Here is an 11,509-nt window from a genome sequence, read left to right on the forward strand (position 1 = left end):
GTATGCTATTGGCCTGTGAAACTGTTATAAATCCCTCAATGAACTCGTGTGAAATAAAATATTGGCAAAGACACTCTCAGTCTCTGAACATATTTTACCCCGCAAAACAAAACAGTTTCCTATTGCAATACAGTTTCAAAATGAGTTTCGTCGGTGGCTACCCCTCAGTCCCTACTACATGGAATTCTGGAGGCCCCTCTAACAAAGGGACCGTGAAATCATCTGTGCCAGACCGGAGTCCTGTATCCATCATTTGGGTGGGTGGGTGAGTGGAGAATCTCAGGGCTGAACTTGGTTTACAGCCCCCTGCTCTGCACAGAATGAATAAAAACCCAATAAAGAGAGAAGCTCAACCACAAGGCCAGCAGGCGTGGCCTGGTCCCTCTCAGGGGTCATCTCCTGACTCTCCCTCTGGATCACTGTGCTTCAGCCAGCCTGGCTTTCTCTTCGTGTCTCAGATATGTCAAACCTATTTCTGCCTTAGAGTCTTTGCATTTTCTGCTTCCTCAGCCTAGGATATTTCCCCACCTCCAGCAAATATAGCTCCTTCTTGTGGAAACAAGAAAAGAAACCTTAAGTAAATTGGAGTTGGAAAGGCCTGTAGGGAGAGCTGTCATGCCCTATGGCACACCGTTAATTACACCAAACAGGAAAAAACAGCCCTTGCCTCTCTGCCAGGAAGTAAACCTATTTTATTACTGAAGGAAGATTTCTCTCCCCACCTAGCAACAGCCCAGCCAATCAGAAACACCACAACTCAGCCAATGAGAAGCTGTTGCCGCTCTGAACTGTTACTTTCCCCCAATGGACTTTTCTTAGAACAGCCCCTCCCACTCCCCCTTTTTCTCTATAAAAGCAGCTCCCCTGCTTTGTTCTTTGGATTTGACTATGATTCACCATAGCATGCACATCCTGAATAGCAATTCTTTTGGATATTCTCAAACTCATTTTGAGATAAAATAGGTAAATTTGATTTTTAAGTTGACATTGTCAACTAGGTAGTGGCTTAAGAGGTACCTTCTTACAGAACATTTTGCTATCCACCCAAAATGAAGTAGCCCCCTGTCTTCGTCACATCACAGGTGTTCTAGTTCTTTCATGACACATTTATTGCTATTTGCGATTATCTTTGATAGTTACTGGTTTATTATCTGTGCCCTTCTCCCCCAAAACCACCACCAAGATGTGAGCTCCATGAAGGAAGGACTTAATCATTCTCTCTCACAGCTCTATGCCCAGAGTCTATGGCAGTGCCTGCCTCATAGCTGGCACACATGAGTGAATGAATGAATGAATGAATGAATGAGTGATTCAGACATGTCACAAGTTAGCAGCATATATATTACCATAATTTGCTTCCTTTCTTGTCCCCACACGACAGGCTGGGAACTCAAATCCTTCTCCTTCCTACCCTGCTCATCCAGAGTCACTTACCATTAGACACTCAAGAAAACTATAGTGAGGTCCCTGTGGGGAGGAACTGCGTTAACCTTTGTCAGTGCCTTTTAAAAATTTTCTTGGAGCTCATTTTTCATTTTTTCCTGTTTCTTAAGGTGTACATTTAATTCATTCATCTTTCCTTGTTTTTCAAAAATAAATATTAATTTAGCAAAAATAATATATTCTCATTAAGTTTTTTCAAAAAAACTCAAGAGATATATAAAAGTAGAAATAATAAAACTAAATATAGGATAATAATCATCCCAAAGTCTAATAAAAAATTTATTTTTAATATATCATGACCATCATTCCAGATATCTCTGTAGGCATTTAAACACATAAAAGTATATAGAGATATATAATTTTATAATATATGGTCATGCTAATGTTAAAGTAAAGTGTAAATGAAACTTTAAGAAAAAAGCTGAAGTGAAATTGTAAGAATTATTCAGACATTTTTTCCAGAGAAGATATTAGTTTCTCAAAAATCTCTTTAAAGAAAAATGATTATGAATAATGAGATTGAGGTCATTAATTTTTAACAAATTCCAACTTTTAATTGTATATTTTTACTTCCTGGTAAGAAAAATGAAGAAATTAGAACACACGTTTTCTCCTGTCTCTTCTTCTTACTCATGAATTTTACGAATTATATTATTACTTTACATTGTCAGGTCTATAATATTTGCATTTTGTGTGGTAACTATACCTCTCCCAATTTAGTCTGACTTATTTAAGTGTATAGCTAAGTGAATTTGATGTCAAACACTAATATTGCCATGCCTCTTGTATTCCTGAATTTTAGAATTTTAATCTCTTATTCATTGTTTGGTTTGAATTACCTCAAGTAACTTTTTTTCCAAAAGGATCGCAGTTGTTGTCTACCCTGAGGTTTTACGTGCTCGGGGATTTGAGTCTGTTGCATGAACAACTCACCTAGGTCTAAAATTCTCGGATCATACTTTCTTTCCCTCCGAACTTTGTAGATTTTGCTCCCTATCTTCTCAAATAAAGCATGGATGTGGAAAATTCTGAGAATAACATTTTCCTTCCTGTACCGTGTATTAGTTAACCATCGCTTTAGAACAAATTATCTCAAAATTGAGTAGCTGATAGCAACAAAATACACATTCTCTCACAGTTTCTGTGGGTCAGAAATCTGGGAACAGATTAGCTGGATGATTCTGGCTCAGGGTCATTGTGAGGTTGCAATTAGGCTACTGCCTGAGGCTGAAGACTTTGCCTCCAGCCTTGCGCATGGTGTTGACAGGATGCAGCTCCTCCCATGGGGCATGTTTTCTCTAGCTTATTTGAAATTATAGAGAATTCTGTATGAATTCTTCCAATGCCTAGTTGGGTTGATTCATCTGTGCCATGTGCTTTTCATCTGCAATTCGCTTACATGCTCCTTTCCTCATCCCTTTTTTGGGAGCCTTTATGCATAGCTGCTGTAGTGTCACCAACAGCTATAAGGGGTTCAGATTGGCGTTCAAATTCATAAGCCACAATAAGCTCTAATCTAATACTAGCTTTATAATTTAGATAGCTTTATAGAAGGATAAGGACAGGATAGTCAGCATGTACCACCTCTTCACCTTATTGAGTGTCCCAACATCTATGAGGTACACAGCTTCTGATGCTCCCTTACCCACACGGGACATGTATAGCTGCTACAGACAAGAGACAAAATGCACATGGGCAACCTTGCACAAAAGCTGTCACCTCAGTTTCTCACCAACTCTTTATATTATTCTGGTCACGTAGGCCCAAAGCCTCATGCCAACTCACAGCTCCCTTAGTTCAGGTATGGACCCCTAGGTCAGGGAGAAACAGCAAAGAAAGCAGACACAACGTTATGTGTTTATCTTACCTCTATAATTTCCAAGGAGATGGTACCAAGAGATGAGAGACCTGAGGTCATTTTCCCAAGTAAGCCAAGGCCAGTCCAGGCCTGATGTTAACCATTTACTCACAGAACTTTGCAGGTTCCTTTCTAAGTATCACTTATCGTTCCATGGAATTGACTTTATGCTGGTAAAATATTATAATAAGAAGCAGAGAAAGGGCTGCCCACAGCTTCAACTTAGGCTTATTGTCCTCAGTACCCATGTGCCAAATTTGTTATCTCCTTGGCTCTGAGGATATATCTAACCCTAGTTTTCAAAATTCAAGAGCTCACAGTCAGGCCTCAGTATTTCGTGAAACTTTGTATGCTGGGACGCAGTTATCATCAGTTCCTCTGCCATCCTTGCCCTCTGGTAGTCTCCTTGGTCAGAGGCCAGGTCACTGAGAGAAAGGGTAACACATTTCTCTGTCTGCTCCCCCACTTGTGGGTACTTCTTGTTTTACTTTGCATCCTGCACATGCCCTTACATCTAGTTGATCCATCAAAGTGTCATTGGATGAGCCATTCAGAACCATGACACTGTTTAGAGGAAACTGTATTTTTGTAAAGGTCTAAAAATGCGCAAGCTCTGGAGCCACACAGCCTGGCTTTAAATTCCAACTTCACTACTTACTAGTCAGTCGTCTGAGGCAACATTTGTAGAATGACACTAATAACAGTTCCTACCTCGAGGGTTGGTGTGAATTTTAAGTGAATCAATACACGTAAAGTGCTTAGGGTAGCATCAGCATATGGTTAGCATTGAATAAGTACATACAGAAAATCTCATTATTGACTCTGCCCAAGAGTCCCATAAAAAAGAGATTACTCTCTCCATCTCACAGGAGCAAAAAGGAAGGATGAAGAAGAGACCATGATTTTCCCTAAGTCACATAGATGTAAGAGGAAGAACTGAGACTTGAATCCTGGTTCATTTACCTCTGGGGTGGTGCTCTTTCCAGAAGTAACATTGTACTAGTATTTTTGGTGGATTTTGAGGGAGGGAAGAGAGTATAATTGACTTTATCATCTTTAGCTACAAGGTCTTTTTTCTTCTTTTGCCCATGATAAATATATTTTAAAGCTATGAATTTTACTCTAAATGCTGCTTTGGCAACATTTCATAGGTTTCAATCTGTTTGCTGTCATTGTCATTTATTTCTAAATAGTTGTAAATTTTGGTTTTAATTTTCTCTTTGACATAACAGTTATTTGGGAGACATGTTTTAGCATTTGCAAATGAAGAGATTTTTGTCACTGTTAGCACTTCCCTTTGTTGCAAATTTCCAATTTCATTATATTATGGTCCCAAAATATGGCTTTTCTGATTTCTACTTTTTGTAATTTATTAAGATTCTCTTCATAGTTTGGCCTGTAGCAATTAATTTTGGCCAATGCTCTTTGACTGTTTGAAAAGAATGTGCTTTTTTGGTATGTTGTATACAAAGTAGAAGCTTGTGATTGTGTAATTCATGCTGCAGCATCCTTACTTATTTTTGCTTTCTTAATTCACGAGAGGAATGTTGAAAATCTCTCGCTGTGATTGTAAATTTGTCACTTATTCAATCCATTTGCTCATATAAGTTTTGGACATGTGGTTGGCTCCCTAGGATTTGTCCCATCTCTTCTATACTGTGTCACTTTCCAGTGTTTGGGACACAATTGATATCATACCATGGATGGGCCATGATGGTCTCAGATAACTGAAGAATACTTTCCACCTTGCTCCATTTTTTTTTTTTTTCAGAATTTTGCATAAGCCAAGTCTAAGCCAATCACTCCTGTCATTCCTCTGGCCGCATGAACTGGTTCAGGTATGATCATATGACCTAAGTTGGTCCATGAATATAGTAGCTCAGGATTTTTTTTTTTTTTTTGGTGGATAGTTGAAGGGAGAGATACCCCTCAGACTAGATGCTAATGATGAAATCTTTGACTCCAGATGCTACCAGCAGCCATCCTCTTCTCATGAGAAGAGATTGCTTTAGGTGGAATAAATGCCCTGAAAGGGAGGATGAGAGAGAGGAGGAAATGGGGTCTTTAGGAGCTTCACTGAGCCACTGGACCAGCTCTCACCCGAAAACTGCCCTGTCTCTTAACATTTTTTCCTCTCATTATTTAAGCCAGCTTGAGTTGTGTTTTTTGTTACTTGCAATGAAATGCACCTTAACAAATAAAAATATTTCAAGGTTATAATGCAGAAAAAATCATGACTCTTAATTTCTTAATATTATTATTTTAATATTATTATAATATTTAATATAATATAATATTATTATAAAATAACTCTCTTGTCCTAGTTAACTCTTTAGTCCTTAAATTCTATTTTTTTCAAATATTACTGTGGTCAACTCTACTTTCATTTGTATACATGTCATTTTTCATCCTTTTATTTTCAACATATTATCATATTTTCCACTTATCTTTTTCTTCTATATATGTCTTTAGGACAGGATATGGTTTAATTAATCACCTCTTATCCCTTATAAGTTCTTAATTAATTGAAGACAGATATAAGAAGTCAGATAGACAGAGCCAAGGAGATATTGCAACAGAAAGTAGATTATAATTAGTAGATCAGCCTGATTGTCTCAGGCTAAGCAGTGGGGGAGAAAATAGGAGGGCACGGAGAGAGATGGCTCAGAAGCATCACTTCTTAGCTTAGTGATGGCTAAGAAGATTGATTGATTGACTTTTTAAGTAATGAAAATTTTCTAAAATTGATTGTGGTGATTGATGCCCAACTCTGTGAATATACTAAAAGTCATTGAATGTACACTTTAAATGGGAGAATTGTATGGTATGTGAATTATATCTTAATTAAGTTGTTAAAGAAAGAAGATATTGAATAAATAAAATAACGTGTCTGGAGACTCAGCTGGGACAACTGGGCTCACTCACTTGGCTCCAGGTGGTCTCTCACCTACAGCAGGCTAGCCCAGAGATCCAAGAGAGAAAGGAAGCATGCAAGCCCTCTTGAGGCCTAGGCTCAGAACGAGAACACCTTCATTTCTGCCACTCTTCATTTCTTCCATTCTGTTGATGGAAGGAAGCCAAAGGGCCAGCTCAGATTCAAGGGCTGGGAAATACGTTGCACTTATTGATGGGAGGAGCTGCACGATCACATCACTGAGGACGGGGACACAGGGAGGGGTGAAAAATCAGGGCTACTTTTGCAATCAATCCACCAAGAGAGATGAAAATAAGGATTTTTTAAAGGTAGCAAAATGGTACCTCTTTTCCTAGATGGCATCTCTTTTCCTTTCCTCCGTGCCCAGGGCATGGATGGACCATTTCCCAGCTCAGAACTCCAGGCGTTCAGTGTAGTTCAGGCTTTGCTGTGTTCATTTCCCTATATTCCACACGTAGAGAGGCCTTTGGACAGCCCCACACGGCTCCCCTGAGCTAAGGGACGCCACGAGAGTGGAATTCAGTTCACCACTGGAGCAGAGTATTGAACGGGGAGACTCGCTTTCCCCCTCCAACGCATGGAGGCAGCAGAGGGTCAGACTGAGGCTCTCAAGAGAAGGAAGAGCCAGGGCCCCCCTTCCCTCCCAGAGCTGAGCTTTCCAGAGACCAGACATGGAGGTTCTGAGGGTAATGGAAGTGCCTGCTCAGGCGGAAACGGAAAATTATGCAGCTGCTCCCCTGTCTATGAATGGAGACCTTAAGTCATCTGGGAACAGGTTTGCCTTATCATCTTTTGAGTTTCCTTAAGTTATATAAATGAAGGCAAGCTGGCACTGCTCTTTTTTGAGAAAGAGTGTAAATGGACCCTCTTTCTTTGGTTCAGAAATGCCTACCTCTCCAAAGAGTCCTTAATATACTAGGCCAGGGAGGGGATAGCGGCAAATCCGAACAGGCTCCACCAGTCTGCTAGGAAAAGGGGGTTTGGGACTTGAGCTCTCCTTTTATTGGAACCAGACCCTCTCACAGAGACTGGTGTGCCCTCCCTGAGGTCCCCTAGCAGGAAAGGGTGGCCACGACCCTGTAGGGTAATTTTCTGCAAAAGAAGGGCAGAGTCTGCCTGTCAGGTGGCCCGCCCAGCCATGCCAGCCACAGGGTCCTCAATGGACTGTGGCCCTTCCTGCAGCTGAACATTCAAAGAGCTCTCATCTTAGAGCCCAGCTGGGAAGCACTGTCTCTGCACAGCCCTGGGGATTCTCAAACAATTTGAGAGGGAAGGTTTCAAGCCCGAGATGCAGAATCTCTGCCAACTGAAGCAAGCTAGGGAGTAAAGCAGAACAGTGGTGTCGATGAAAATAATCCATAACCAATCTGTAAAAGAAAATTTGAGTGAGTTTATTCTGAGCTTAAATCTGAGGATTATAACCCGGGAGAGTCTTTCCACAAAGGAACAGAGAACTCCAAAGAAGTGGGGGTATACAGGGTGGTTATATACCCTCAAAGAGTATGTTTCACATATGATTGAAATGTCCCTTTACAATAGTCATGAGGCTGCTCTGTCAGCACAGCGACTGATGGAAACAGCAGATAGGCCTGCTGTCTCAGTGAACCCCTCAGGGTGGCAGGTCTGTTGCCTCAAGCTGGGCGGTCACAGGTGAGCGCTGCAATCAGTTCCCAGCCTAAAGAAAGATGCTTAATCTTTAAGGATATGCCAATGTTGGGAGGGGGAGGGAAGTTGCACCTTTGTCTCAAAATGTCTAAGCAGATATACAATGCATGCTCAATGGCCACAGTCAGGCCCTATTGGAAAAACAGTCAGGCCGAATTAGGTTTATACCAAATAGCTTCCTCATATACTCCAATATATCCTATTGCTTGCCATTTTTATTTGTCAGTGGACAACAAGAGCTGTGCGGTGGGTGGAGTGGCTGAGCTGTTCCTATTCAGATTTCAGCACTCGATACAGTGGGCCTCACGTGGAGGCCGTCCGTCTGCCCGTCGCCCCTGTCTGCCGGAATCCCCTAGGGCTAAGGCGGGTGCTGTTATTGTCTGCCACAAGGCCCCAGTCGTCTTTCTCCCTCCCCCATAGCAGGGCCCAGGGCCTAGCAGCATTAGAAGATTCTCGCGTGAATTCAGCGCATTCCGAAACAGGCTCCAGAGCCTTCTCCCCTTCCGGTGGAGGAGCCTCACAGGGATGCGCTCTGGGTGGAGTCTGGCAGCCTCCTGGAGACGCAATAGAGCCCCGAGCCCAGGGGTCCCGGCCTGCGCTTCCGAGGTCGGCCACTAGATGGCAGTAGGCCGCTCGCGAGGTGGGCCGCCCAGGTTCCTCTCGCGGAGCTGCCTGGGCGCAGGTGCGTGCGTCTCCGCTGCACACCTGGGCGCTCGGGCGAGGGGCCGCCACTTGCCTCTGGACCACTGTGGGTAGGTCTGCACCGGCACCCTACCTAGAGTGGCTCCCCACTCAGTGCCTCTACCGCTCCCGCTCTTGATTTCCTTTTAAAGGATGTAGGGAGCCCGACATGGGCTCACCGAGCGAATGAATGTGAGCGCTAAAGAGTGTGAACTCTAAAGAGTCGGGGGAGGTGCCTGTTGCGGACACTGAGAAGAAGAGGAGAGGCACACTACTCTGGAGAAATGTTCTGGGTCATCTCGTGAGAACTCCATCCTGGGCAGGAAGGCATGTTGACGGTTGTGAATAGCGAAAAGTTCCGAAGTCCTCGTTGTGAGGAGGGAACGCTAAAAACTGCATGCTGACCACTTTGCGTGTATTGACTCACTGAAACCCACCACACCTCTCTGATTCTGCAGGAGCTGCTTTGATCATGCCAGTTTCTCAGACGAGGAAACGGAGGACCAGGGAAATTGTGACTTGCTGGAGCCTATGTCTTAGTAAGTGGCCAAGAGGGATGCAGAGTGGGAGTAGGGGGCGGGTGGGGTGGAGGACGGGAAGAGACACTGGAGGGAGCCAGTTAAAGTGAGAGAGGGGTAGGAAAGGGGGGAAAAGGGTGCCGGCCACAGCCCACAGCCACAGGCTACAAGCATGGGGTGGCCCTCTCCCCAGAAGCCTGGGCAGAGAGGCCTTGTGCCCTCTGGGAGCCAGGCCCAGGGCCCTTCCCCTTTGCAGGCAGCTTTGAACCACACTTTCCTACCAGCCTAGCCTGTTACAGTTCTCAGAGCCCTTGCACCTACCATGGTTTATAATGCTGTATTTGTATGACTATGTGTTAATGTCCATGAGGACAGGGAGGATGCTGTGTGTCATCAGCACCCCAGCACATGCTGGCACATGGCTGACATTCATGAGTGATAAGAATGAAATGAAACACAGCAGAAAGGTCGACCCTGGGGAGGTGCGGGTTGAGGGGCCTTGGAGGTGCGGTTTGCACCATCGTCTCTTTTATCTCAGCCCCTCCTTCTCTCTGCCTCCCTCCCAGAGTACTGATGTGTCCTTTCAGCATGTAGGAGCTAGAGAGATGCTCATTGGTTGTACACAGTGTTCAGAGGAAAAATGTGAACAAGATGGACAATATCTTTGGGGCTACATCCTTTCCGATGCGGCCTTAGCGGCTTTCCAGCTGTGAAATATCGAAGTGCAGCAACCCTATTTCACTGGAACGGCTGTCTCAGGGATGTGACCAGGAGGTGAAAGAGTTGGCTGTGGACCTGGTCAGCAGACGAGGGGAGATCACCCGAGGCTCCCTCTCTGAGTCTCCTCTCTTCCCCTTCTCCTCCCAGGCACTGGGAAATGGCCTCATGAAGCTGGAGCCAGCAAGCTGGGCTCTCCAGTGTGGTTTCTATTCACTTGCAAGAACCATTTCACCTACAGGAATTTATTTTATCCCTCAACTGTAGAGGTGTTGTCTGCTGGTTAAAGATGCAGAGCAATCATTATCGGAGATGAGACTGGTTTCTGCAAGTTCCGGTTTCTAATTTGGGAGACCAGTAATTGTTGATTATTAGAATCGTGGTGGTTTTATCTATTTATTTATCTTGCAGCATTATTTGTACTTCTCTTCCTAAACTGTGATGCCTGAGACTGTTCTGAGAGGAGGTCTGAGTGGGCTCCTCCTGTCTTTGCCTTTCTTTCTTTTAACAGCTACGAGGATTAGTGTCTAAATAAAATCAACCATCAGGAATGCACACAGACTACTGCTTTATGAGTCTGACAGATGATAGTAATGGGCAGCAAACCTGTAGACTAGAAAACCTATAAAACAGGCCTTAAAGCACCTCCCTTTTGTCAAGTTGTGATGAAGGATATCTATAGACTCAGGGAGGAAAACTCAACCAGCCAGAGAGTGAGGGTGACTTTCTTACGTTTGGCAGACAAGGTGTTTACAACACGCACAAGACTGAAATTCTAAGTTGCAGAGGTATCGAGGCTGGGCTTGGAGGAAGAGCTTGAGTTTTCTCCATTTACAAAGTCTGTGAATTTGGGATTATCCTGTATTTTTCCAAGTCATAGGGAAATAAAAGACACAAAGCCTGATTCTTATGTAGAGTAGGAGGAGGAAGACTCGAGGGTCCAATGAGTGGGATTCCAGGACCTGTCCTGTAGGAGTAGAGCTGGTACTGGAAGCTTCCATCCATCCCACCAAGAACCTTTGAGCCAACCCAACCCATCCACACTCAGTCTCCCAATGGCCCAGCAGGGTCAGTTATGAACACTCAACAGAAACCACCTGAGCAGACTTCCTGACCCGCCTGCCTGCGACATTCACCATGCTGGTTCTTCTCCCAGTCTCTGTTTTCCATTTTCCATTTTCCATTTTCAGCCACTTCTTCATATTGGACTGGTCAACTGATCTTATTTTCTTGGCTGAATCCTTGGCACTTTGGAGGAAGTTTCACAGTTCCTGGCTTTTTCCTCCTCCTCCTCCTTCTCCCCCCGGGGAGGACAACTCAACCTGGCTTTGACTCCCAACAACCCACCAACTGATTTCCTAATGGGGCCCACCAAACAAACCTGTAGAAGAGAGGTCAATGAGTTACCATTTTGGAGCAGTGGCAAGAGGTGCCTGGGAAGAGGGAAAGAAAGGAGGGTGGAAGGGAAAAGGTATTGTAGGCCTCCAAAGCTGCCACTATTCTCCCCAGACACAGCTAGAGTGAAATCTCTGATCAATCTCCTTTTTAGCGCCAGTGCTGCTGACTGCTCAGATCTGTTTGCAAATCTGTGAGATGATTGAGAATCTGAGCATGAGTAGTGAGAAAGCCTTTCCACCATGTTCTATAAATATTAACATGGTGAAAGCGAGTCACCAAATTCCATCAACAAAA

Source organism: Equus caballus, chromosome 16 (assembly GCF_041296265.1).
Source record: "Equus caballus isolate H_3958 breed thoroughbred chromosome 16, TB-T2T, whole genome shotgun sequence".
NCBI classification, from domain to species: domain Eukaryota; kingdom Metazoa; phylum Chordata; class Mammalia; order Perissodactyla; family Equidae; genus Equus; species Equus caballus.